General features: G+C 42.3%; 1 protein-coding gene across 4 annotated transcripts in view; it reads left to right on the top strand.

The window, feature by feature from the left end:
- Nucleotides 1–825: 825 nt before the first annotated feature.
- LOC140489278 (protein phosphatase 1 regulatory subunit 29-like) overlaps nucleotides 826–27,368 on the top strand; it is a 422,002-nt gene continuing 395,459 nt past the window's right edge. For 3 of the 4 annotated variants that reach the window (XM_072588654.1, XM_072588649.1, XM_072588651.1), the window contains exons 1-2: nucleotides 826–1,013; nucleotides 3,184–3,367. The gene's annotated coding sequence lies outside the window, so the exon portion shown is untranslated. Of the gene's footprint in view, nucleotides 1,014–1,417; nucleotides 1,498–3,183; nucleotides 3,368–27,368 lie in introns of those variants that run through there. The other variant, XM_072588650.1, reaches the window with a different exon arrangement.

Here is a 27,368-nt window from a genome sequence, read left to right as displayed (position 1 = left end):
ATACAAAGTCAGGCAGGGCCAGACAATGGATGGGACAACATTTAAGGAAATGCTTCTCTTCATAAATATGAATCATAAAGCTTCATTATCTCAGTGGCAACTGTCATGTTACATCATGCATGATGGATAATATTTGCACTGATAGCTTTGGGCCAGGTTTCTTTACACTATGAAAGTTCTGGAAACCCCTCTCAGAAACCAGACTGCCTGACTGAGAACAGCTTTGTTAGTGACCCAGTGATGGGGAGGCTGCAGGTAGGGATTCAGAGGCCTGCGGCATCATGGCAAAGTTCATCAGCCTTGGGGCTATTTCTCAAACCTCCTGGCCATTGAGTGTTCACCTGGGGCAAAGTTTCTGCCTCACCCACCAGACTGGAGAAAGTGAATAGTGACTGGAAAAACGTAGAGGAAGAGGGAAAAAAGAGCATGCCATTATCCCTTTAAAACGATTCATCTTCAGCAAGTGAAGACTTTCTCCCAATTGTCAGGAGTGAGAACATAGTTACAGATGTAGATCTCTAAGTACATGTTATATATATTTCATTTAATATTCAATATTTTTTTCCAGTTCTACAAAAAAAAATCTACTTGGGAACAGCATGCAGCAATGCTAAAGCATAAATCTTTCCAATCAAGCCAGTCTGAATTAATCAGTTTCTTATAAGTAATAATACTCCAGTCTGGTGCAGGAGCTGGAAGCTTCAGCATCAGCAGCAGGTTTCCCAGTCTCTCTCTCCCAGTGTGTATATCTGTGTGTGTTTGTGTGTGTGTATATACAAGAGAGATTCAAAGACACTGAGAGCGTGAGAGAGAGAGGGAGCCAGCTAGCCGAGAGACTATGAGTGGAGTTAGCTGTTCATCCACACAACCAACACACGGCACTGCAGAACTCACAGCAGCTATTATCCATTTAATCCTCAAATTTCATTTTAGGGGATTTTTGCCTTCACACGTTGGCGAGCCGAGCCATTTGTGGGTCAGCCTTGGAGATGGAGGCAGCCTTGCTGTTTAAGGTATGCAACATTTTAAACCTCCCTTCCCGGTGTCGAGGAAAGCAAAAATTTCTCTATTCCTCATTTTTGCATGCAGGGGAACTGTGTGCATGTGTGTGTGCGTGTGTATATATGGAGACCTGAGGCTGCAAGTTTGCTGTTCTCTTGAAAAATAAAATGATGGCTAGTGGTATCACGATTCTGATTTTGTTTTGTTAAAAATAAATGAAACCCTCTGTCTTGGAAGAAGGGAAATTGGTTTCAAATAAACATCCAACAGTGGTAGCCCTAAGCAGAAATAACAGAGCAATAAATTATCAGCTTAGGAGGTGGAGTGGACAGACAAGAAAAAAATAAAAGCAACATAAATTAGTGTCCATTACCTCACGCGAAATCTATTTGGTAAATCTGACTGCCCCTCAGTCAGTGGATGCACTGGGGCTGAATGGTTACCGAATTGTGGCATTCCAATGAAATGTGCAAGTCTTAAGGTCTTTCTGAAACTGTAAGTTACTGCGCCTTTAGCGAGAAGTGATTTGTGTGTGTCCGTCTGTGTGTGTGTGTGTGTGACTTTGATTAAATGGAGCATGAGTATTATTGCCAGCAAAGTACAAAAAAAAATCCTCTAATACTTAATTCAGGGGCTTGACTGATGATTGCATGGCTGATATATATTGCTGCAATCTTTTACTCTGTAATGAACAGGGCATAGCCTGTGCATTCGCAAAACAAAATACTCAGATTCATTGAGTTGGAATCTCCACCCGGGGATCTTGCATTTCTGTCAGTCGAGACTCAACGTAAGTTTAGTCGACAATAGGTGGATGACCCTGATCGACACAATGTATATAGATCAGGAGACATGTAATACAGGACAGATGTGTGCAGCAGGCTATTGATTTATATTTGCAGTCATCTTGTTCCTGACAGCAGCCTTTGAATAGGTGTCAGTGGTGATTATGGAATTAGAACTATTACCTTGAATAAAATTATGCATAGCTGCGTATACTTTAAAAAAAGATATATATATATATACCTTAACGTATAGGCATGGATAGGTAACCGCATGCATGGGTATACAGCTACAGGCTGTTGCACGTAGGAGATTGAATGTTGTGCCTGGAAATCAGTAGTAAATCTCAGTAGTTCGACAAAGCAGGGAAAACGTTGGAGCTAGGGATGTCGGGGGAATATGGAAGCTCACTGCTCAGAGTGATGTGCAGAATTATATGAATGGATCAATAGTTAACCAGATGAGTGTTATCGATGCACGTACAGAAAAACGTCAAATAGAAAGTTTATGTAAAATCGTTTTAACTTCAGGAACTCTGCTGTTGGCATCTCTTGGAAATAAGATATGGAGTCTGTTAATATTCTGCTTTGATTACCAGATGCTGAAGGACCTCTGATCTGAGACTGTTAAACAAATTTACAAAGCTGTACGCAGCTGAGTAAGGGGAGTCTCGGTTTGACCGTTCTGATCTATAATGCATGAGTTGTATGAGTCAGGCTGCACGGACATAACTGCTTATACGTGTATGCCTGTACCTGTATCACCCTAGAGATGTATAATAATATACTGTAATGTATATTACTGATTGTAGTAAAATGTGCCTTAAGTGCATGTTGTGCCCAACAGTTTAGGCATTATTTAGATTTAATATATGGTTTTAGATATTATAGATAACATACAGAGGAGTTTTATATTCTGTCATGCCTATCAGCCATCACCAATTTCTGCTTGTCAATCTGTTTTGAAGTCTAAATGGCTCCATAAATTATGTTTGGTTATATATATTTTATCTAACAATCTATCTATTTGTCCGTCCTTTATCCATCTTGCTATCTTTCATAAATTATCAACCTGCTTACCTATCTAAAATTCTTTTACTCTATTAATTGATTGTAAGTCTCTATCAATGTATTCTGTGTCTGTATTGAACCCATCATTTTCTCTTGCTGATATACTTAAATATATTTTCTCTCCATGCTTATATCCATCTATTTCTATCTCTGTACGTCTGTTTCTATTCATCTATCTGTTTAGATCCCTTCTATCTCTGTATACACGCATGTATCATCGTTCTCATTTGCTCTCTGTGTTGCACCCTCGTGTCCCAAGTTGTGTTGGAGGGAGGATGAATGTCTCTGTGATTTCATCAATGTTTCGTAAAATTCATTTCTGTTGCAGGGTTCAAACTCCAGCTCCTGAAACTGAGATTCAGACACACCCAGAGAGAACAAACAAAGAAAATTGAATACCTTTTTTAAATAGACCAAACAGACATTAAGAGAGCAGGGGATTTTAATCAGCTGTGGAAGAAACCGAAAAGTCCAAGGATATAATCAGTTTTGCATTTAAATAATTTAAGCAGGTAAGACATTTTAATATCTTATCTATAAGAAGCTCTTTTCTATATTTTGTAGCTTTTAGATTAAAAAGCATTGTGTTTTCTTGTACATTAGAATGGCATTTACTCTCAATCCAGAATGAAACAAATACTGTTTGATGCATAGACGTTGCTTAAAAGGGTTTTTGCTTATATTTTCTTGAGGTGCTTCATTCAGGCAATGTATGACAGGGTTACAAGTTAACTGGAAAGTTATGATTGGCTGGGACTCATTGCTAACACTGTGGGAGATGAACAGCTTCTCCCTGGACCTCACAGTCTATGGGTTGCACCTGCTGCCCAAATATGAATTGTAATAAAAATGACTTTAATACAATACTGTGGTTAAACAATCTTATGATTTTGCAATGCCAGTGGGTTTCAGTGAGATCAGCTCAGGGTAAGATTTGTTCAGAATCATAATAATTTTTGTCGAGTAAATAGAGAGAACCAGTCTCCAATGGCTACAGAGTTGGAACCCAAATGTTGTGAATCTGTGGGATTCCTTACTATAGAGGGCGTTGATGTTGGGTTGTTAAGTAGAATCAAGGCTGAGACAGACAGATTTTTAAGCAGTAAGAGTTTCAAGGGTGATGGAGAAAAGGTAGGAGAGTGGAGCTGAGGTTGTTAGATCAACCACGATCTCATTGAATGGCAGAGCAGACTTCATAGGCTGAGTTGCCTACTGCTGCTGGGATATCGTATCGATACATTTAAGATAATTGCCTAAAGAAACCAGGGGGAAGAAAAGGCAATTTTATTTTGTCCTGTCTATTGTTATGCATTGCACAAAAAGATGTTGGAGGCACTTAAAAGAATCAGGACGTTCTGAAAAAATGCACAAAATTTTCAGGGCTACAGGGAAACGTCAGAGGATCGGGATTAATGTGATAACTCTTTCATGATGGGCTGAATGATCTCCTCAAATGTATATAATTCTACAATCTGAATCTGGGGATGGCTGTCTCTGTGTTTGGTGTTCGCTGGCAATTCCAGCTTGCACCTTTCAACTGTCCCATTGTAAATGGGATGTCCCAGCGAGAGAAGGGTCACTGCTGATATGTGACTCAGCCAATGCTGCTCATTTATCATTTTTACTGAGTAGGGTTTCCAACCTTTCAGGATTGTCCTAAACTGTCCAGGAATTGAAGCTTAATCCTCTGTGTGTGACCCAGGAGAAGAATCCTAAAGGAGGGGGAAAGGGGTTTAAATGGCGATGAGTTTATTAAATTTTCTCTCAATTGTAGAGTCAACTAAGACAAAACAATTGCAGGTGTGAGTTAACACTCATTACGTGTGTGGTGGTTGGAGGCTGGTGGTCATATGGTGAAACTTTCAGGAATGTATCAAGCCCACATTGGCAACCCTCCAACAAATTTCAGATTGAGAGACACCGAGACTGATGTGATAAATGCGGATCTTTGCAACCACTTCTTGCACAGCTGTGCAGCGATGTTGTACTTCCTCACAATTCGGGATCCAATGTATATCAGCTGCAGTTTGGGAAGAAGAGTTGCAACATTCATTTGAAAGAGCAAGATATTCAAAAGGACAACATTAGACCAGTGAAAGGGCTCACTCATTGGGCCCATTGCAATTGTTGGAATAATTAAAACTTTGCATCATTTAAACTATGTCAAACATATTTTGCTGCTGGCACTGTAGCCAAGAAGGCTTACTGAGCATCGCAATTTTGATTTGCAAGCTTCCTTTTAAACCTACTCCTATTTGAGACTTAACTTACATTGCAATGCCGATTCAGGTGGAGATTTAAGCAGAACAGGGTTTTGGAAGCTCAGAATGGTTATTTACATAAGTTTAATTGGTTAAGTAAATGGAGGCTAATAGGTGGTGAACATAAGACAGCGATTCAATTGAATAGTTCTAACTGTGCCATCAGTTCGATTGCTGTCTCAAATGGACTGACAGATATTACAGAACCTCTATCAAATATAGCTGTTGTTTACCAAGCTTTGACATTTACATATTGTACATGGCAGGCATGCTGAGTGTGGAAAGCAAAGAGTGTGACTTTCTTCAGAAAGCGACGATGAGGACAGCAAAGCTGGAGCACAGAACGTAATTCCTTTAACTCCCATATCAGTATGTTGCATTCCGAGGCTATGTATAAACCTGCATACGTATGGAACAGGCTTTTGATGTGGCCTATTCTTTATAATGTAGACAGACAACTCTGGATTCTTTGAAGTTTTCTGCTGTTAGCCATATTTTTGCTTTCTTGACCGTAGGTATTTCGTCAGAGACTGACAGTTACTTCTAACTTGTTGTAATATATCGGCAGTCAGAGGTGTTAGCACTTGGTCCTCTTGTCTATCTGTGTCTTAGCTAAGGTTATAATGTGCAGCTTTTATTGTCACAAGTTGATCAGTTTACTAAATTAATTGCCATGCAGCAATGTTTACACAATGTTTACAGAACAGAAGGAGATCATTTGGCCCACATGGTCCTTCCACCCCACTTTATCCAATTTTATTAACCTATCCCTTGAATTCTTTCTCCCTCATATCTAGCTTTCCCTTGAAGGCATCCATGCTAATCACCACAGCAACCTCTTCTTGAACTAATTGCACATCCCAGGAGCAAATTACTGCAGATGCTGGAGAGTCATCTGGATTCGAGATGTTAACTTGCTCTCTCTCCATAGATGCTGCCTGACCCGCTGTGATCTCTGCACATTGTAGGCACTCTCTTGGTAATGAAGAATTCTTTCCTGAATTCCCTGTTAGGCTTATGAGTAACTGTCGATAGTTTTAACCCCACAAAATTCAAACCCTCTGACTTTTCACTGAACTTAGGTAGATGTGACAATAACAAATCAAATCAAGTGAAGTATTTTCTCCCCAGCTTCCAACTTTATCGCAAGCTGAATGATTTCTTAAGGAATTGATATGAGGGTTTGCTTGGCTGACTGGGGAAGATCACCAGCATCGGGCATGTATATCCAGCTCTGTGTGTGACCTTTAGGAAGTTGAGCGGTGGTGGAGGCCATTTGGCCCTTGATGCTGTTCTGCCACTCTTGTCGATTCCATTTTCCCGTCTTGGTTCTGTGTCTTTCGATTCTTTTTAACCGAACAAAAGTTCTCAATCTCAACCTGGAAAATATCAGTCCACCCGACCCCTTTTCCCATCCCACCATCCACTCAGCATCCACAGCCTATTGGGAGAATAAAGTCAGTTTTCACTACCCTTGCTGTCTTCAGTTCTACATGGCCTCATTCTTATTTCTGGATTTACCTAATAAAGAAACAGATTTATAACAGGTTTCTCTCTGCCTGCCTATTATCCTCTCGACATTTCCTTCTGTTATGAAAAACCCTACAGCATGAGGTAACACCCAGGCTGTAAGGTTTGGATAAACATAATCAAGAAATAGTCATTCACTTCAACTTCAGATGTCTCTACGAGAAAAGGAGTTACTGAAAAAATTAAAGTTGAAGATGTTTGATTATAGGAAGATCCAACCAGCTATAGGCCATTGGCCCATCTATCCAGTTCCATCATTCAACTAGATGATGGTTCATCTATACCTTAAACTCCACTATGCACTTCAGTTCCAAAATCCTTGCCTAAGTAAAATCAATAGTAGTTTTGAAATTAGTAACTAACCATCAACTTTAATGGCCTTTTTTGAAGGAACTCCAGATTTATGGGAAGACGTGTTTCCTGACACATCCCTTGGTCACATTTTAGGGTTATGCCCCTGCCTTGTTCTCTAATTACTCATAGCCATAGTCATTAACTCATACAGCACATAAACAAACTCTAACCAGTCCATGCTGACCATTATCCCAAACTAACCTAGCCTCACCTGCCTGCACTTGGCCCATATCCCTCCAAATATTTCTTATCCATGTACTTATCCAAATGTTTTTTTTAAATGTTGTAAATGTATCCGCATCCACCACTTCCTCTGGAAGTTCATTCCACACACAAATCATTCTCTGTGTAAAAGAGTTGTCCCTCCTGCCTTTTTAAAATCTCTTTCCTCTCACCTTAAAAATGTGTGTCCTAGTCTTGAAAACCCCACCCTAGGGATCTCCACCAGTGGAAAGTGTTTTGTTCTATCTACCACATAAAAACTTTTAAACATATTAAGCACCATCTTTTAGATCACAACTCACTCTCTTATATTCAGGGGAACACAAGCTCAGTCTATGCAGCACTATCAATTTGGTTCCAGAACAGATTTGAGGGGCTGAATGACTTACTCTTGTTTCCATAATCTTGTGTTTACCCATCTTCTGCTTCAGTGTTTTCAGTTACTTAGATTTATATAGTCAAACCGAATGTCAAACATCCATTAAAATTCTTCTGATTGGAAATAATGCTGAATGCCAATTTTGAGTTGATGATGTTTTGGAGAGGTTTTTATTGCTCCTGTACCGTCTCCATATTATTGTCCAGCTGCCTCTGGCACTTAGTCAGACAGGCAGGAGGCTGGGAGAACACAGCAAGGCAGGCAGCATCAGGAGAGACAGGCAGGAGGCTGGGAGAACACAGCAAGGCAGGCAGCATCAGGAGAGACAGGCAGGAGGCTGGGAGAACACAGCAAGGCAGGCAGCATCAGGAGAGACAGGCAGGAGGCTGGAAGAACACAGCAAGGCAGGCAGCATCAGGAGGGACAGGCAGGAGGCTGGAGGAACACAGCAAGGCAGGCAGCATCAGGAGGGACAGGCAGGAGGCTGGAAGAACACAGCAAGCCAGGCAGCATCAGGAGGGACAGGCAGGAGGCTGGAGGAACACAGCAAGGCAGGCAGCATCAGGAGGGACAGGCAGGAGGCTGGAAGAACACAGCAAGCCAGGCAGCATCAGGAGGGACAGGCAGGAGGCTGGAGGAACACAGCAAGGCAGGCAGTATCAGGAGGGACAGGCAGGAGGCTGGGGGAACACAGCAAGGCAGGCAGCATCAGGAGGTGGAGAAGTCAACGTTTCGCGTGTAACCCTTCTTCAGGGCTGTGTTCTTCTAGCCTCCTGCTTGTCTACCTTGGATTCCAGCATCTGCAGTTTATTTTATGAACTGGTACAAATGACAAAGAAACAGTTATCAATGAACAGTAGTTTACAAGTTTACAAGAAACAGCAATTTACAGGGGAAAGTGGCGGCAAAGCCAGATCCATAAACCCCACCGTACAACCAGTTCACAGGGAAAAGAGGACAAACCTCAAATCCCACCTTATTATATCAAAAAGGAAGCAGTGAACGCAATCACAAACGGACAGTCAGATAAACTGAACAATAAAACTGTGCATATAACACAGACACCCCTGGCAACTCAGCAAACCACCTGTCCCTCCCACCTTCCTGCCACTCAAAGGCAGCTCCCCCCATGCCCCTTCCGTCGCTTGGTCCGGCCCATGCACCTTCCGGCTCTCAGTCTGTCCTGACACACCTAGCATCTGCAGCTTATTTGTCTCTGGCACTTAGTCAGCTGTCATTGCTCATAATTGCCTTTGCAACCTCTTACTAATGACCCATACATGTTAGGGTATTGCAAGCAGGAGATGCAGTGCTGATTACAATGTTTGTTCCCATCACCTTGATTCACTTAAGAATGTAGATGGCATCCATTAGTGACTTGGTACTCAGTGTGCAAGGCACTGCCTGTGTGAGACCCAGCACCCATACAGGAGAGAAAGTCTTCTTTTTATGTCATGTGTAAGATGTGGTCATTCACTCCATGTGCCCATGCTAGGGAAAGATAGTATCACTGAGTGCCCTGCCTCTGATTTCTGTACTATATCCCTTTATGAAATGCATTTCATTTCTTTTATGGGATATGGGTGTTAGTGGCAAGACCAGCACTTGTTGCCCAGTCTTAATTGCCCTTGAACTGAATGCCATTCCAGAGAAAGTTAAGAATCAGTGACATTGCTGTAGGCCTGGAATCACACATAAGCCAGATTGGCCAAGGATCAAAGACTTTCTTCCCCAAAGGCAATAGGAGAACCAGATAATAAGTCTTTACGGTGATGGCTATGATTGCCACCATTACTGACACTGCCGTTATGTTCAGGTCTATTAATTGATTAGGTAGGATTTGAGCCTTTGTTCCCCACTCAGTTTGAGTCTTTGAATTATTAGTTCCGTGATATGCCACCATCTCCTCTTACTACATGGGTATGTTTACCTGTGTCTGTCTATCTAATGAGGGCAGGATTATCAGCTGTGTTGCCCCTAATTTCCTTTAATTCATTCTTGGGAATATGGGCATTGTCAGCAAGTTCAGTATCGATTACCCATTCCTAACTGACATTGAGAGGATGGTGGTGAACCATCTTCTTGAACTTTTTTTGTTCATTCATGAGGTTAAGGTATCACTGGCTAGGCCAGCATTTATTGCCCATCCCTTACTGCCCAGACGGCAGTTAAGAGTCAACCACTATGCTTGTGGGTCTGGAGTCACATGTATTCCAGACCAGGTAAGGATGGCAGTTTCTTTTCCTACAAGGGCATCAGTGAACCAGATGGGTTTTTCCAACAATCAACAATGGAGTCATGGCCACCATTAGATTGCTATCTTCCATACTTTTATTGGAATCAAGTTCCACCATCTGCCTGTGGTGGGATCCGAACCTTTGTCGCCAGGACGTTATCTGGGTCTCTGGATTAAAGATCCAGTGATAAACCAGTAGGCCATTGCCTCCCCCTCAACTGCTGCAGTCTTTACGGTGTGGGTACCCCCACAGCACTGTTTCTGTTGGAGAGGCTCACTAGACCAATACAGAGGTGACTAAGAGTCAACCTCATCGCCTTGGGTCTGGAGTTATGTGAAGTCCAGACCAGGTACGGATGGCAGATTTCCTCCACTGAAGGCCATGAGTGTTTTTACAGCAACCTGGTGGTTTCACAAACATTTTTAATGCCTCTAGCATTTTATTGCAGATTAATTAATTAATTGAATGTTAAATTCCTACTGCTGCTACAGCAGGATTTGAACCCATGCTTTTTTTTGTAACTGGTCCAGTAATATTACCACTATACCATTGTTTCCTTTGAAACCAAGTGACCTCTGTATGCTCCCTATCTGGGTTTGCACACAATGAATAAATGCTTGGGTGAGAAAATGAGGGCAGCTAATGCCTGTGAAGCTGTTCTTCAGAATATAAGCAACATCTTTTAGGACAGGGTTGAAAACTGATGAATAAGAAGGGAACACAGATATATATGCAATGTACTAAAAAAAAATTCATTGACTGGGAGTGTCTGAAAGCCTGTAATTCAGTCTGGCACTGTTGATTGTGAGGGACTGCATGAATTTCAGTCTTGTAGTTAATTACATCATCAGAACCCCTTGATTGAATTACAGCCTTGCAGTCTGCTCCCAGGTACCTGCAACTCAGAATATAATACACGCACCACAAATAGGAGAGGACACGCAGCACAGATGGGCTAAGTCATCTGATTCTTTCATGGCTCAGCAAGTTTATTGTGTGCAGCTGAGTCATACACACTGGGGAGGTTCCAGGTTCAAAGCTCAAGCTCCGCTGGATTACCTAGCTCCAGCTGGGCTGCCAAGAGGGCTGCACAGCAACTCGTAGCCATGTGAGTGAGATGACAGTGTTGCCTTTTCATAGCACCCTTAGCATTGCCAGGTGTCTATTCACAGGAGCGCTCGTGAACAAACCTGAGTGTTGAAAGGGTGAGTGGTCAGCGAGGTAGGTTTAAGCAAGTGCCTCAAATAGAGACAGCAGGCAGATTTTGGGAGTTTAGGATTAAGACAGAGGGAAGATGTACTTGCCAATGGTGGAGCAACATTCCAGGGAATAGATTTGGCGGAATAATGATATTGTCTAGGGCTGGAGAAGATTACAGTTCTCTAATTTCTTGCTCTTAATGGCAGTCCAGTGTTTCCTAGTGCAAGGGGAGTCTGTAGTGATTATATCGAGGTCAGACAGGTGAACTGCATCGTATATGAGCTCCCTGTTTGAGGTGTCAATCTGCTCCAATCAGGGAGCCCTGGCTGACAGATATAAGCAGCAGAGTCAGGGGTTCTGTTCACTCTGAGAGCTAGCTCTGAGGGAGCTGGAGCAGTATCAAGGACTCTCCATGTGTAAATAAAGTGCGACTTGGTTTCTGTGGAATTATTTCAGAATCCTAGAGTCATAATGGTTTTGAAGATGTTATGTATCAAAAGCTGGAAAATTGCAGAGTCATAGAGCAGTGCAATGTGGGGAAGTGTGAGGTGATACATTTTGGAGATACAATATGAAACAATAGTTGTGACTCTAAAGGGTGTGCAGGAGCAGAGAGTCTTGAGTCAACATTCTCCCCATGTCTGCGTGGGTTTCCTCCAGTGCTCTGGTTTCCTCCCACAGTCCAAAAGATGTGCAGGTCAGGTGAATTGGCCATGCTAAGTTGCCCATTGTGTTAGGTGCATTAGTCAGAGGGGGAATGGGTCTGGGTGGGTTACTCTTCGGAGGGTCGGTGTGGATTGGTTGGGCCGAAGGGCCTGTTTCCACACTGTCGGGAATCTAAAAAGAGTATATGTGGGTGAGTTACTAAAGGTGGCAGGACAGGTAGTACAAACATTTAGCAAAAGTTTTCAGTATCCCAGTATTCAGTAAAAACGGCCTAGAGTACAGGAGCAAAAAGGTTATGCTGAATATATAGAAGGCACTAGTTTGACCTCAGCTGGACTGTTGTGTTCAACCTTGTATTGTGTTCAAAGGATGTGAACAAATTGGAGAAAGTTCAAAGTGGTCCCACGGATGAGAGACTTCAGTTATGTGGATAGATTGGAGATGTTGGGACTGTTTTTCCTGGGGAGGAGATTTTATAGAAGTTTTGAAAATCATGAGAAGGGGTGGCTGGACAGAATTGGTAGGGAAAAACCTTTCCCTATTGTAAAGGAGCGAAAAAAAGTGGGTACAGATTTAATGTGGTTTGCAACAGGAACAGATATGAAGGGAGAAAAAGCTTTTTCACTCAGCATATTGTTAGGGTCTGGAGTGCACTGCCTGCAAGTGTGGTGGAGGCACGTTCAAATGAGGCATTCAAGAGGGCCTTGGGTGATTATTCAGATTGAAATGGTGTGCAGGACTATGGGAAAAAGCTAGGAGATTGGCATTAAGTGACAGTGCACATTTACATGATGGGCTGAACAGCCTTTTTCTGCACTGTAACAATTCTGTGACAAAACCAGAAATTGCTGGAAAAGCTCAGCAGGTCTGGCAGTATCTGTGGAGAGAAAACAGAGATGATGTTTCGGGTCGACTGACCTTTCCTCAGAACATCTCACAGAGCAATTCTTTGATTCTGAGTGCAGCACGGAAGGAGACCTATTGAGCCTGTGCTGACTCTTTCAAAGATCAATCCAGTTAGTTCCACAACTCACTCTTTCCCCATAACCCTGCAAGTCTTTCTCCTTCAAAGTATTAATGAGATTCTCTTTGAAGGCTACTTTTGTACCTTTACCTAATGTCTCAGGCAGTGCATTCCAAATCCAAACCCTCTTTGTGTAAAAGGAGTATTTCCTCATGTTGCCTCTGGCTCCTTGGCTACACGCCTTAAATCTATGCTCTCTGCTTATTGACCCTTCAGCCGTAGCTAACAGTAAAGAGCAAAAAATACTGTTCAAGGAAAAGATGACATCTGCATATCTCGAAACAAAGGCAATTCTGATCAATAATCTAAATGTAATGCTCATAAAAAAATGTTTAATGTAAAGTTTGGCCTGAAAGGCATCCCATCAATCAATTGGTCTCAGAAAACCTTCTGCGCTTGCATTTTCTGCTGTTATTTTTGATATCACAGAGCTGTCCAAACTGGTACTCAAGATGATGTATCATAAAATGCATTGCTATAGTAACAGGGTAGGCTGTTCCAAGCTATTACCATAATCACCAGTGGTGATGTGCAAAGCTGGGACAAATATCTGGATTTCCCCGAGTTTGGCCATTTCTCAGGGGGTGCATTTTCCCTAGCTCTTTTTAATCAAGGGGTATCTACCTCATTTAAGTTGAAACTGAGTCCAAACTTACCAAGCTGGCATGAACACAGGCTTCCAGTTAAATTGGGTTGAATCATTTTCAGATTCAACAATGTTGGTTCAGCTTGGATGGTATGAAGAGAGCTATTACTATTTGACTATCCGTTATGTCATGAAAATCAAATGTCCTCCCACTGCGGTTTCGGGGCTGCCTGACTACTTTAACCTTTACCTTGCAGTCAGAGCTGTCAGTGCTCGTTAAATCTTAAGAATAAGCCTTTCCGTCAAGTGCCATGTTCCCAAGACTTGGGCAAAACAGAAACATGACTTAGGAGTGAATAGCTGGTCGGTCAAGTCAACCACAGAGGGGTCAGATAAGAACATAAGAAAGTGGAGAAGGAGGCATTCAACTCGTCTCTCAAACCTGACATGCTATAGGTCATGGCTGATCCTCCACTTCGGGTGTACCTCAGTCATCCCAAGGAGCTGTATAGCCTTCTCCTGCTTCTAATTTGTATACATGTATGTTTGGAGTCAAAAAGTGACTGTTTTTGAGCGGCACTTTTTGACTCTGATCTCCAGCATCTGTAGTCCTCACTTTCTCCAATTGTTTGGTCCACTTGCCTTTATTGCGTACAGGAGTTGGGATGTTATGTTGCGGCTGTACATGACATTGGATGGGCCACTTATGGAATACTGCGTCCAATTCTGGTCTCCCTGCTACAGGAAAGATGTTGCTAAATTTGAAAGGGTGCAGAGAAGAATTACATAATGTTGCTGTGGTTGGAGCGTTTGAGCTTATAGGGAGAGGCTGAATAGGCTGGGGCTATTTTCACTGGAGTGTCTGAGGCTGAGGCGTGACCTTGTAGAGGTTTATAAAATCTATTTTATCAATTCTATGATGATTATTGAAATCATGAGGGGCGTGGATAGGGTTTTTTTCTCAGGTAGGTCAGTGTAAAACTAGAGGGCATAGGTTTACGGTGAGAGGGGAACGATTTAAAAGGGACCTAAGGGGCAACATTTTCACACAGAGAGTGGTGTGTATATGGAATGAGCTGCCAGAGGAAGTGGTGGAGGCTGGTACAATTATAACGTTTAGAAGGAATCTGGATGGGTATATGAATAGGTAGGGTTTAGAGGGATATGGGCCAAATGCTGGCAAATGGGACTTGATTTATTTAGGATATTAGGTAGACCTGGATGAGTTGGACTGAAGGGTCTGTTCTCTCGATGTACCTGAAAGCCCTAAATCAACATTACTTGATTCCTTAGTATCTTTAGGGATCTGGTGATGTCACCTGACTGAGCAGCTACAATCCACTGGATTAAAGAATTCCAGGGGTTCACAATGTTCTGATAGACAGTTCTTATTAGAAGACACTCTTAATCTAAAACAATACACCCTAATTCTATATGGCTTAGCTTGACGAAACAATATTCCAGAACCCCTCCATCCAGCAGTTGTTACAGTAGGATCCTCCTTAGCCTCTTTTCCTTTCCCTTTTCTACCCTCTTTTTTTTCAATATTCCCTCTTTCTCCCTTTTCTATCCATCTGTATTTTTGATCTACTTTCCCTCTCCTGATTTCTCATACTGGGCAGTCCTTTTAAAAACATGAGGACAGTAAACAAGCAGGGCTTTTACAGCATCCATCGATGTAGTTAGTGTCTTGTATTTAATAGGATTAATAAATAAAGGGCTTTCCAGGTCACTTCTTCCAATTTTGGGAGAACTTTGAGAGTCGGTGGTAATGTCATTAGACTAGTATTAGAAATAGGTTTTATTATCACACGTGCTCAACTACAGATATATATGAGTAGAGTGAAAAGTGTGCAAAGTCACCATTTCTGGCGTCATCTTAAGTACAAAGATGCCTAGGTACAAAATCTTATGTATAAATGAGAAAATAAAGTTAAAGGTTCAGCATTACAGTACTTTTAAAGTGTGCTGGGCTTTACATCGAGTCTGCAACTGGGCTTCACCTTGAGTCCATGCTGGCTCAACCTGCCCCCAACGAGGCTGTTCAAGGACGGGAAATAGTAGAAAGGAAAGAAAAACATGAAAAGAGAAAGGAAAGAAAAGAAACAGATGGAGCTTCGGCTCCGGAGCCCTACTCGGAAGCTAATGGCATGGGGACCATGAGTTCAAATCCCACGCTGACAGCTACATTAATGGTGACCATTTATTGTTAAGAACCCCTCAAGTTCACTATTTTCTTCAAGGGAAGGAAATCTGCCATCCTTACTTGGTCTAACCTATATGTGACTCCAGACCTACAGCAAAGTAGTTGACTCTTAGCAGTCTGAAATGGGCAACCAGAGACAGGCAACAAATGCTTGCCAGCATTGCGCACATCCTTCACAAGAATAAAAACAACTTAGAGTCATAGAGTCATAGAGATGTACAGCATGGAAACAGACCCTTTGGTCCAACTCGTCCATGGCGACCAGATATCCCAACCCAATCTAGTCCCACCTGCCACCATCCTGCCCATATCTCTCCAAACCCTTCCTATTCATATATCCATCAAAATGTCTTTTAAATGCTGTAACTGTACCAGCCTCCACCACTTCCTCTGGCAGCCCATTCCATACACATACCACCCTCTGTGTGAAAACGTTGCCCCGTAGGTCTCTTTTATATCTTTCCCCTCTCACCCTAAACCTATGCCCTCTAGTTCTGGACTCCCCAACCTCAGGGAAAAGACTTTGCCTATTTACCCTATCCATGCCCCTCATAATTTTGTAAACCTCTATAAGGTCACCCCTCAGCTTCCGACGCTCCAGGGAAAACAGCTCTAGCCTGTTCAGCCTCTCCCTGTAGCTCAAATCCTCCAACCCTGGTAACATCCTTGTAAATCTTTTCTGAACCCTTTCAAGTTTCACAACATCTTTCCAATAGGAAGGAGACCAGAATTGCATGCAATATCCCAACAGTGGCCTAACCAATGTCCTGTACAGCCGCAACATGAACTCCCAACTCTTGTACTCAATACTCTGACCAATAAAGGAAAGCATACCAAATGCCTTCTTCACTGTCTTATCCACTTGCGACTCCACGTTCAAGGAGCTATGAACCTGCACTCCAAGGTCTCTTTGTTCAGCAACACTCCCTAGGTCCTTACCATTAAGTGTATAAGTCCTGCTAAGATTTGCTTTCCCAAGATGCAGCACCTCGCATTTATCTGAATTAAACTCGATCTGCCACTTCTCAGCCCATTTCTGTCTCAATCTCTTCACGAATCCTGCTGTCTAAAGAGAAGAAAATGGTAGGATTGCATTTGATACATCAACACAGTGACCACACTCCAAAAGGGTCTTATTAGCCATACAGCAATTTCTGGTGGTTATGAAATGCATTGGAGGTCTTGTTTTCAGAGTGTAGTAGTGGTTGTGACTGGTACCCAACGACAGGAGGTAATACCAATCCTGATGTTCCCAAGCAGAAATTCTTTTTTGCAGCTTCCTTTCCACAGGTATCCATGTAGCTCAGGTTATCAGAAGTAATAATGTTAAGCTGTCTGCTTGAAGCAGTGCAGTTGGATTATAAGGTCAAAAACAAAACTTACATTTGCATAGCACCTTTCATTGCCTCAGTGTCACAGCACACTTTTCAGCAAAAGGGTACTCTTTGAAATGTAATCACTGTTCTCCCAGAAACGCAGCAGCCAAATAGCAAATAGCAAGATCCCACAAACAGCAATGTGACAATGAGGGGATCATTTATTGTTAGATAGGTGATTTGATAGACAGGTGATTTGTTAGATAGTTGCTGGTCATCGATGACATAGGAAGCTTTATTTCCATAAAACAGGGTAGACTGGGGCCTCGGTGTAATATCTGATCTGAAAGGCAGCCCTCTGACAACGTAGCACTGACACTGCACTTGAGTACCAATCTAGATTTTGTGCTCAATTCTAACTAACGGTGAAAGAATGAGATAAATGGGGAGAGAGGCAGTGAAAATGGAGCACAAAACAGTGAAAGGATAGGAGAGAGAATCAAACTGACTCCACTCCATATTGTTCCATAATTTGTGAGCATTTATGAGTGTTCTTCATCTTATTGTCTCTCAGTTAACAAATACATTGACAGAGAGTTAGGTGCACATAATATAGCAAATTACCTCATGTTGACTCGCACCTGACACTGTGTGGCTCCTAGGAATATGCTCTGTCAGTTCATTGCATACCCATCATAGCAAATGTGACAATATTTTAATTTGTTATTTCATTCCTCACATACACAGTGTAGCTCTCCATCAATTTAAATGGCACCGAGTTTCTGTTTGACATATGCATCAACATGTCAAATATACTATTGTTTTTTTAAATTCTTCCGTGGGATGTGCATTCGCTAGTTCCTCAGTCGCCTTGTACTGAGGGGCTTGCTGTGCTTTTTCAGAACGAGATGAAGAGTCAGCCACATTGCTGCGTGCGATTGGAGTTACATACAGTCTAGGGCACAAAAGGGTGACAGTTTTCCTTCCTTCAAGAGCATTAATGAACCAGCTGAGGCTTTATGACAATCAATAATAATTTCATGGTCACCATCACTGAGTCTAATTTTCAATTCCTGAATTCATGTGATTCTGCAGCTGTTGATTTGAACCTATATCTTCGGAGCATTAGACTGGGCTTCTGGCTTAATTGTCCACCAATATTACCACTGTGTCCCCATCTCACAAACACTGTATGATGGTTTTGAGAGATTTCTTTTAATTGCATCATCCTGTCCTGATCTGAACAGCACAAGGCCACCTATAGTATATACCTGTACTATGTAATTCGCATTAAGCCACAGGTTCTCCCATTACAATAATTAGAGAGCAGTCGCAAGGCTACTGTCCGTGTGTCTGAAATAACAGTTTGCTAGCACAAATAAACTGTAGTTTAAGATCTAAATCCATGAGGCACTCATGTAAATTCAAGGCGTGAAACTGAAATATATAAAGTTGGTCTTAAAGGAGGAGCTACAAAAGAAAGATCTGAAGAAATGGGTGAACATCAGGATGGAAGATGATGCCTCTTAGAATAAATTGAACTGCCTGGAATTAGGTTACACAGGAAGATTGTAAGTTGGATCCTTGGTCCGAGCTGTTGTAGTTGACTTTAGCTGGGGTAGTAAGAAAGACCTGCCTTCATATATTACCGTCTTTGATCAGAGGATGTCTCAAAGTGTTTTACAAGCAATTAAATACATTTTGAAATGTATTCACTGTTGTAATATACAATGTCCAATAATTTGCACACATGTCACGTGTGTGTGTGTGTGCGGGTACGTGTATGTACGTGTGTGTAAAAATGTCAGCCTCCAGATATCTATGCCAATTGAAATGTATATGTGTGTGCAGATGTATCCACCACCATCACTGAATAACAGGCCAACACACACCACCAGGGCTTCTCCATACAGAATAGCTATGCAGGTGAGACACTGACTGTCTACAGCCTGCTGTGGAACTGGATCTACACTCCGAAGTTATACCTTCAGGAAGGAATGGGAGAAATTTGAAAAGCACAGAAATACAATCCAGTGTCCACTGGTGGTGCTACATTGGACAAATAGTCTAATAGTTGTATGATTATTTTTCCAGGGGAGAGGAAAATTTTGCAAAAGTTATATTGGCATTTAATGACCAACCAAAGAGATAAGTAAACCCACCAAAGTCCTCAGCTGAGCTCTTTGAAACATAGGGTACATTACCGTATCTTGTTCAGCAGTAGTCAGAATTCACACGACACCAGGTTATACTCCAACAGGTTTATTTGAAATCACAAGCTTTTGGAGCACTTGATGAAGTAGCAGCACTTTGAAAGCTTGTGATTTCAAATAAACCTGTTGGACTATCACCTGGTGTTGTGTGACTTCTGACTTTGTCCACCCCAGTCCAACACCAGCACCTCCACATCTTGTTTGGCAGATGCAGCTATTCTTTAAGGCTTTGGTCAGAATGCTTAGCTCAGTTGGATGGATGGCTGGTTCCTGACGCCAGCAGCAGGGCTTCAGTTTCCTTCCTGGCTGAGGTTACCTTGAAGGTACTTTCTTCTTCATCTTGCCTGAGGCATGGTGACTCTCCTTTTAAACCACCATGAGTTGTCTCTTTCTGAAGAGAATGGAATGTGCTGACTTTACTAATGGATAACAGCCTCATCTGACCAGTAACAAATTATAGAAAACATACAACACCATCAACAATATCCTGACAGGCATAACATTCAGAAAAGAGGAGGAAAACAACAACAGATTCCCATTCCTAGACATGACAGTTGAACGTACGGTTAAGGGAGAGCTTCAAACCAGCGTCCACAGAAAAACTCACGCGAATCAAATACTTAACTTCAGAAGTAATCACCCCAACACCCACAAACGGAGCTGCATTAAGACATTATTTCAATGAGCTACATCACACTGCAGCACCCAAGAAAACAAAAAGCAGAAGGAAAATATCTATACGATGTATTCAAGAAAAAGGGTACCCAATAAACACAATCTGTTGATTCCTCAGAAACAAACCCAACAGGCAGACACAATGCAACCAAAAACTATAGCCAAATTGCGTTACATCACAGATATATCAGAAATGACTTCCAGACCACTCAGACCCCTTGGCAGCATGGTAGCCCTCAAACCTACCAACAAACATAAACAGTGACTAATGAACCTAAAGGATCCATTAGATACCACCAACTAAACTAACGTCATTTACGAGATACCATGCAAGAACTGTAATTAACACTACATTGGACAAACAAGCAGGAAAATTGCCATCAGGATACATGAACACCAACTGACCACGAAAAGCAGGACTCACTCTCACTAGTTTCCATACATACAGACAAAGAAGGACAACACACACATCCGAGGACAAGCAAAACAAAGACATGCACGAGAATTCTTAGCGACATGGCATTCTAACCAGAACTCCATCAATAAACACATCAATTTAGATCCTATCTACCTTCCCTTGAATAAAAGAACAGGAAATGACATCACCCACCTTAAGAAACCAAGACCTTTAAATAGAGAGGCAGGAGACACTGCCAACACTTCACCAGAGACTTTGATGATGTTACCTAGTATGGTGACGAAACATCTGAAACCAAGCCTTCAAGCTCAACTTACAGACTTATCATCAAGCTGAACTACAAATCTTCTCAAAAATTAGTAACAATTAATTGCTGCCGCTGATAAGCTTGATGTCCTCTTTCATAATGAACACTTTCTTTCGCTTCACAGAGCAGTTGGCTCTCTTCAAAAAGAAACATGTCCCAAGATTTGAATGCTGCTCCCACATCTACCATGTCTAACAAACTCCCAGACATGTTACAAGAAAATACCTGCCACCTTCAGACATTTTTTCCCCTCACCACCTGCTCCTACCTCTCTAGCTCTCTCCAGTGGAATTTTTCATTTGCTTCTTGTTCCACTTATTCAATGCTATCTCTGTGAAAACAACCAACACTGGAGATCACAGCGGGTCAGACAGAGAGAGAACAAACTAATGTTTCTAGTCTAGTTGACTGTTCATCAGAGCTCATGAAGTGTGGAGGGGGCAGTATTTATGTTATGGTTCTGGGAGAGGCTGGGGGAGAAAGGATCTTGCTGGTTTAGATTAAGTGATTGGAATGTGAGAATGGCAGAACAATGGTGTGTCTGACTCCAGATTGGAAAGGCCAGACAGTCCCACCGGGGTGGGGGATGGGGAGTGAGGACATGGTGACAGAGAATGTAACAAGTAAAACTAAAAGAAAGGGAAGGAATGTGAGTGGATTCACAGTTTGAACTCACTATTCTCATTTTTCATTACAGAAGAAATGATAATTTAATAAAGAATTAAGTCCAGAAGGTTGCAAAGTGCCTAGTCTGAAAATGAGATGTTGTTCCTGCAGTTTGCGCTGGGATTCGCTGGAGTTTGGCAGCATGCTGAGGACAGACACGTGGACATTTGAGCAGGATGCTGTGTTAAAATGACCGGCTATGGGAAGGCCAGGGTCATGCTTGAGCACAGTACAGATTCCAGCATCTGCAGTAATTTGATCCTACAATGTTATCTCCATCATACCTCTTTGCGCTTCATGTATGCGTGTGTCCCTTCTCCTGATTACGTCCATGTGTTTTATGTGAAACAAATGAACTGTTGCACCCCCTACTCCCCTTCCCTCTGTAACCCAAGTCTGGCAATAATTAAACACAACTCCTCAATTCATCTCAACTCCTTATTACCTCAATGAGGTCCAGTGAGGGGGATTGACACTTACCACAATTTTCAAATTAAAAAATGCTAATGTGGAGCTTCAAGGAGATGGATATCAAAGTTCCAGGAATAGTGGGCCTGAGTGTCATTCATTTGATTCTCATTTTTCATTACAGAAGAAATGATAATTTAATAAAGAATTAAATCTGGCTTCAAAAGTTTTAGTAAATCCCTGATCTTAGTCTCTTGCAGGAAACTGACGACATCATGAAAATGCTGAATATCCTCATTAAAATTAAAATGATAATGCTCCAAAGATTCAAGATCTTGAATATGTAAAACTTGCTATAAAATTTATATTGCTTCCAGTGTGGTCTTCCACTTATGAGCACTTCGTTGGAGATTGAATGATGTTGCTCATATTAACCATTGATAGCAGGACAGTCGAAGTAAAGCCAACATTGTCATGGAGGATCACAGAGCTGCTCTCCTCATTAAAGAAAGACAACTGCTGGTGGCTTAACCTGAAGGTTACCACAACACAGGCAAGGAGTGATTAGCGCTGCTGCCTCACAGCGCCAGGGACCCAAATTCAATTCCACCCTCAGGCAACTGACTGTGTGGAGTTTGCACATTCTCCTCAAGACTGCATGGGTCTCCTCAGGGTGCTTCAGATTCCTTCCACAGTCCAAAGATGTGCAGGTAGGTGGGTTGGCCATGCTAAATTGCCCATAGTGTCCAGGAATGTGCAAGTTAGGTGGATTAGCCATGGGAACTAGGGGAGTGGGATGCTGTTGGAGGGTTGCTATGGACTTAATAGGTTGAATTGTCTGTTTCTACACTGTAGGGATTCTGTGATTCTTCTATGATCTGATACTCCTATTCTGCTCTGGGAATTGCATGGGGGAATGACTGCAAAATCATAGTCAGCCTCTCTATTTAATCTTTAGTAGAGCTCCTAATGTCTTTTAGGCCCAGTATATGTGTCCTATAATTCTTCTTGAGTTCTCTGCCTATGGGCAGCTCAGTCCCATGAAACCACAAACTCCAACACAGGGAGGGACGGCAGGAGTCAGGTCACCACTCCAGGTCCTCACCCAGAACAGGGAAATTGTATTTGCACAAATCTGATCTAGACTGATGACCCAGCCAACTGTCCATACAAAGAGCCTGAGCTGTTGTGACAACAAGCAGATTGTAACCTGGCGATTTTGGTGTTGAGAGTAGAGACCATCATATCATTTTTCACTCGGCCCACTCTTACTGCCTGTCATTGGCGTGTGTTGACAAGTTAAGACTCAAGCTGCATTATGATCACACTTTTCTTACTCAGCAACCTCTGGAGTGGAGTTTAAACCCAGAGCTTCTGGTTCAGAGGCAGAGACTCTATCCACTGCAGCACAAGATCACCCCTGTGATTCTATGACATTGATAACTTAGTGTCCAATGTATGGTATTCTGTCAAACTGGGAGTCTAGATTTCAGCAGCCATGAATGTCAAGGAGAATTATATCCTGCAATATTATTGTTTAATCAGTTAGAGTAGGAGATGGTTCAGTGAGCCTTGATTGTGGTGCAAGAGCACTGAGGTTGCTGTTCTCGGGGCTTAGACACCACAAGAGTGGAGTGGTGGAGATCACATTGTCAATGAAACAAAGAAAGTCAAAAAAATTGCAGTGGCTGGCTCCAAGTTAACACTGAGAGCAAGAGTGTCTGTAAGATAACAAGAATTTTCTTGTACTCTGTCCAGGAGTTTGATAGAGGTGCTAGATAAGGGAACCATATCTGAATTTTGAGACCTAGCAAATTCCTCCGTTGCTACTAACAGAGACATTGACTGATTTTGTTTAAGCTTCTTTAACACCTCCATTCTAATAGCACACAGAGGAATTTATTATGAACATCTTAACATCACACTGCTGTGAATTTTAATAAGTTACCTGCCCATCAGAATTTCTGAGAAGACTGAAGGATGGAAAAGATATGGTTGAAAGATGAGGCTTGTGGTGAGCCTAGATGAGTCAGCATGGAGGCAGTTTGATAAATATACATTGCAAAAGTTTGCAGTACACTAAAAGCAACTGCAAAGTGATAAATCCCGATTTTCCATGTTATAATAGGCAGAAAAACAACAACTTACCGTCTTTTGGTAATTCAGTAGTTGAACATTGGTTGGGGGTGGGGCGGGGGGGGATGGTGCTGGAGCTTTTCATGTTGCACTTGTCAGGACAAATGCAAGAATACCAAATTTTACAAGAGGAACATGTTCAAGCCTTGAACCAGTTTTTAAAGTTGCTTGGGGCATTGGTTGCCTCGGACTATAACCTGGTGTTGGTGATTTTTAACTCGGCTAATCAGAGTTGACTTGCCGACTAATTAACACTCTGTTCTCCTGTAGGTTAGGTTGTTGTGATTGCTTGAAATTTGGAATTCTTGCATTTGTCCTGATGAGTGCAGAGACAAAAAGCTTCAGCAAATGTCTCCCTTCAGCAACAACATTTTACATTTATATAGTGCCTCTAATGTAATAAGATGTCACAAGCCTTTTCACGAAAGCAATCCAAAGCAAAAAATGACACTGAGTCATGTAAAGGCATATTTGGGGTCAGATAACTAAAAACATCGGTCAATCAGGTATGAGAAGTATTTTGAAAGGGAAAGTGAAGTCAAGAATTGCTGAGGATATTAAAATCGGAAATGCTGGAAAAGCCAGAATTAGAGGACAGCAGGATCTCACAGAGTTAAAGTGCTGGAGAAGTTGCAGAGGGGGAGAGAAGGATGAGGTCAAGGTGGGAGTTAAAAGCCAGAATGAGAACTTTAAAATCAAGATATTAGCTCCTCCCCACCAATTGTACGTCACCAAGAACAGGGCTGTGTTCTGTACATGGAAGCTGTTTTGTAGTTCAAGATGGGTTGGCATTTTTCTCTCCTCCCCAACAGTGGATGGGGATTAATGCCAGTTCTGGTTGGAGATGTGGTCTAGCATGGAGGGGTGGTGAGTGGGAAAATAATATGCAGCACAAGCTGAAGAGCTTTAAGCACATCTCACCAGATGGACTTTCATTTAGAGTATCCGTCCACATGGAATTACTCATTTTCAGATATTACTTTTGTCAGCAACGCTACTTTATCTGTCCCCTTTACTCCTGTTGAGGTTTTTTAAATTCACCAGGAGTGAAGGGCATTTAGCAATTTAGCAAAGATGCAATTCAGCACAGAGCAAATATTGTATTTCACTAAAGGGGGAATGACCCCTAAAAACACTGGATAGTAGGAACTTCAATTCCTAATGCGGTATACCTACACAGAACAAAGGGTATTAAAGGGGAAGCAGTCTGAAGAATTCAAGCCAGTAACCTTGCACCTCTTGCCTTCCCTCTCTTCACCAAATCGCTTTAGGAATGGATACCCATTGATGTAGCACCTTTTACTTCTGTAGTTTGTACCTCAGTCAAATAAGTACTTTTGAAGTGTAGTCTCTGTTGTTGTTTGGGTAATTACAGCATGTTTGTGTACTGCAAGCTCCCACCAGGTTAAATAAAGACAGAGGGAATGGGGCGGGTAGACCCTTTAGCCCCTACTTTGCCATTCAATAAGATCATTGCTGATCTAATTGTGGCATTTACGCCTCTTTCCTGTCTGTCCCCCATGATCATTCGCTCTCTTCTAAATCAAAATTCGGTTTAACTTGATCTTGGATACATTTGATTGCCTAGCCTGCACCACTCTCTGTGAACAACACTTTGAGAGAAGTCCTTCCTCAAATCTATCTTAAATGGGAGAGCTCTTACTTGGAAACAGATGGGATTTTAAGCAGCCTTTGGATGTGGAGAGAATGTTTCTTTTGTGGGAGTATGAGGATCACTGTTTAAAACCAATGGGTCCTCCATTGCCATGAGCCACACTACAAATTGGAGGAACAACACCGCATCTTCTGCCTGGGCAGTCTCCAGCCCTGAGGACTCAACATTGAGTTCTCCCATTACAAGTAACCTCCCTTCCCTTCCTCCGACTCCCTTCTAAGCCCCTCCCTTCCACTTCTCCCTGCCACCAACTGGATTCATTCCTCCCATTGACCAACCAAGTCGTACCCTCTACTTGTCTTCACCTATGAGAAAGTGAGGACTGCAGATGCTGGAGTTTTTTTAGAGGGAGGAAGACAGCTTCTTCAAGGATTCTTGAAGAAGGGCTTATGCCCGAACCGTCGATTCTCCTGCTCCTTGGATGCTGCCTGACCTGCTGCGCTTTTCTAGCAAAACATTTTTCAGCTCTGTCTTCACCTATCCCTCTTTCACCACCCTGCCCCTGCCAACCCCTTTACCTACAGCTTCCCCCTACACTCACTCTCCAGCCTTGAAGAAGGGTTGCACCTAAAACATCGACTTCTCCACTTCCTGATGCTGCCTGGCTTGCTGTGTTCTTCCAGCCACCTGCCTGTCTATTTCAGATTCCAGCATTTACATTTTATTTTTGGTGCATCCCTTTTTAAGGCAGAGATGAAATGACTTTTTTCTCTTTCTGAGGATCATGGGTATTTGGACCTCTCTTTATGAAAGGGTGGTGGAAGTGAAGTCCTTGGATATTTTAAGGCAGAGGAAGGTAGATTCTTGTTCAGCAAGGGATTGGAAGTTTATCAGGGTAGGCAAGAATGAGGATTTAAGGTTGCCAACAGATCAACCATGATGGTTATTGAATGGTAGAGCAGGCTTGTGGGCTTACTCCTTCATTGTATGGTCATGTTAAACTGACCCCACTAGTCCTAGCTACCCCAGTGAAGGGAAATATCCACGAGAGTTTTTCTGCTGTCAAAGTTTCTTCAGCCAGAGGGTGGGGAATCTATGGAATTCACTGCCACAGAAGGCTGTGGAGGCCTGGTCATTGAGTGTATTTATGATGGAGATAGATAGGTTCTTGAGTATCTAGGAGATCAAGGGTTACGGGGAGAAAGTGGGAGAATGGAGTTGAGAAACTGATCAGCCATGATTGAATGTTGGGGCAGATTTGATGGGCTGAATGGCCTAATTTCCGCTCATATGTCCTATGGTCTTATGTATCACAGACATGTTACAGCACACGGGGAGGCCACTCTGCCTATTATGTCTGCATGGCCTCACTGAATCAGCAGCGCATCTAATATAGCGTATCCACTTTTATTCCGTAACCCTGCACATTCTTCCTTTTCAGGTAATCATCCAACTCCCTGTCTTAAGCTTCAAAGTAACCTGCCTCCACCACACCCACACACCAGGCATTCTGGCCGTTAACCACTCAGAGTCAACAGTTTTCTATTCCTGTCTCGATTGCTTCTTTTGGCAGTTGCCTTAATTCTTTGCCCTGTTGCCCTAATCCTTCCACCAATGAGAATGACATCCCTGTCGTTTCTCTGACCTGACCTCCTCATGATTTTGAGTCTCTCTCCAAGAAAAATAGTCCCAACCTTTCGAACCTATTCACGTAACTGTTTCAATCAGACCACCTCTCATTCTTCTAAAATTCCATTGAGTATAGACCCAACCAACCCAATCTTTCATCCTGTGAGATAAGGACCAGTAATCTGTTTCAAAGAGGTTTTGTTTGACGTATGAATGCAGTAATGTGTCACTGGAGGTTACATTCTCACTCTGTAGCCCACCTTGAACTCATCACCCTTTATCGCCATAGTTATGCTATTTAGCCCTTCCTTTTACAAGATAGAGAGAAGCCATAAATCTACTGTTCCACAGCCATGTATCTAAGAATCATTAACATGATTTACAAAAATCTTACTTACAGAAAAATGACTTAGGCGGCACATTATGAAAAGATTAACCCTTCTGCTTCACATATGGAAGTGGGAA

The sequence above is a fragment of the Chiloscyllium punctatum genome, chromosome 18, assembly GCF_047496795.1.
Source record: "Chiloscyllium punctatum isolate Juve2018m chromosome 18, sChiPun1.3, whole genome shotgun sequence".
NCBI classification, from domain to species: Eukaryota; Metazoa; Chordata; class Chondrichthyes; order Orectolobiformes; family Hemiscylliidae; genus Chiloscyllium; species Chiloscyllium punctatum.
Note: the sequence above shows the minus strand (reverse complement) of the source record. Positions and strands in the feature narration are given on the sequence as shown.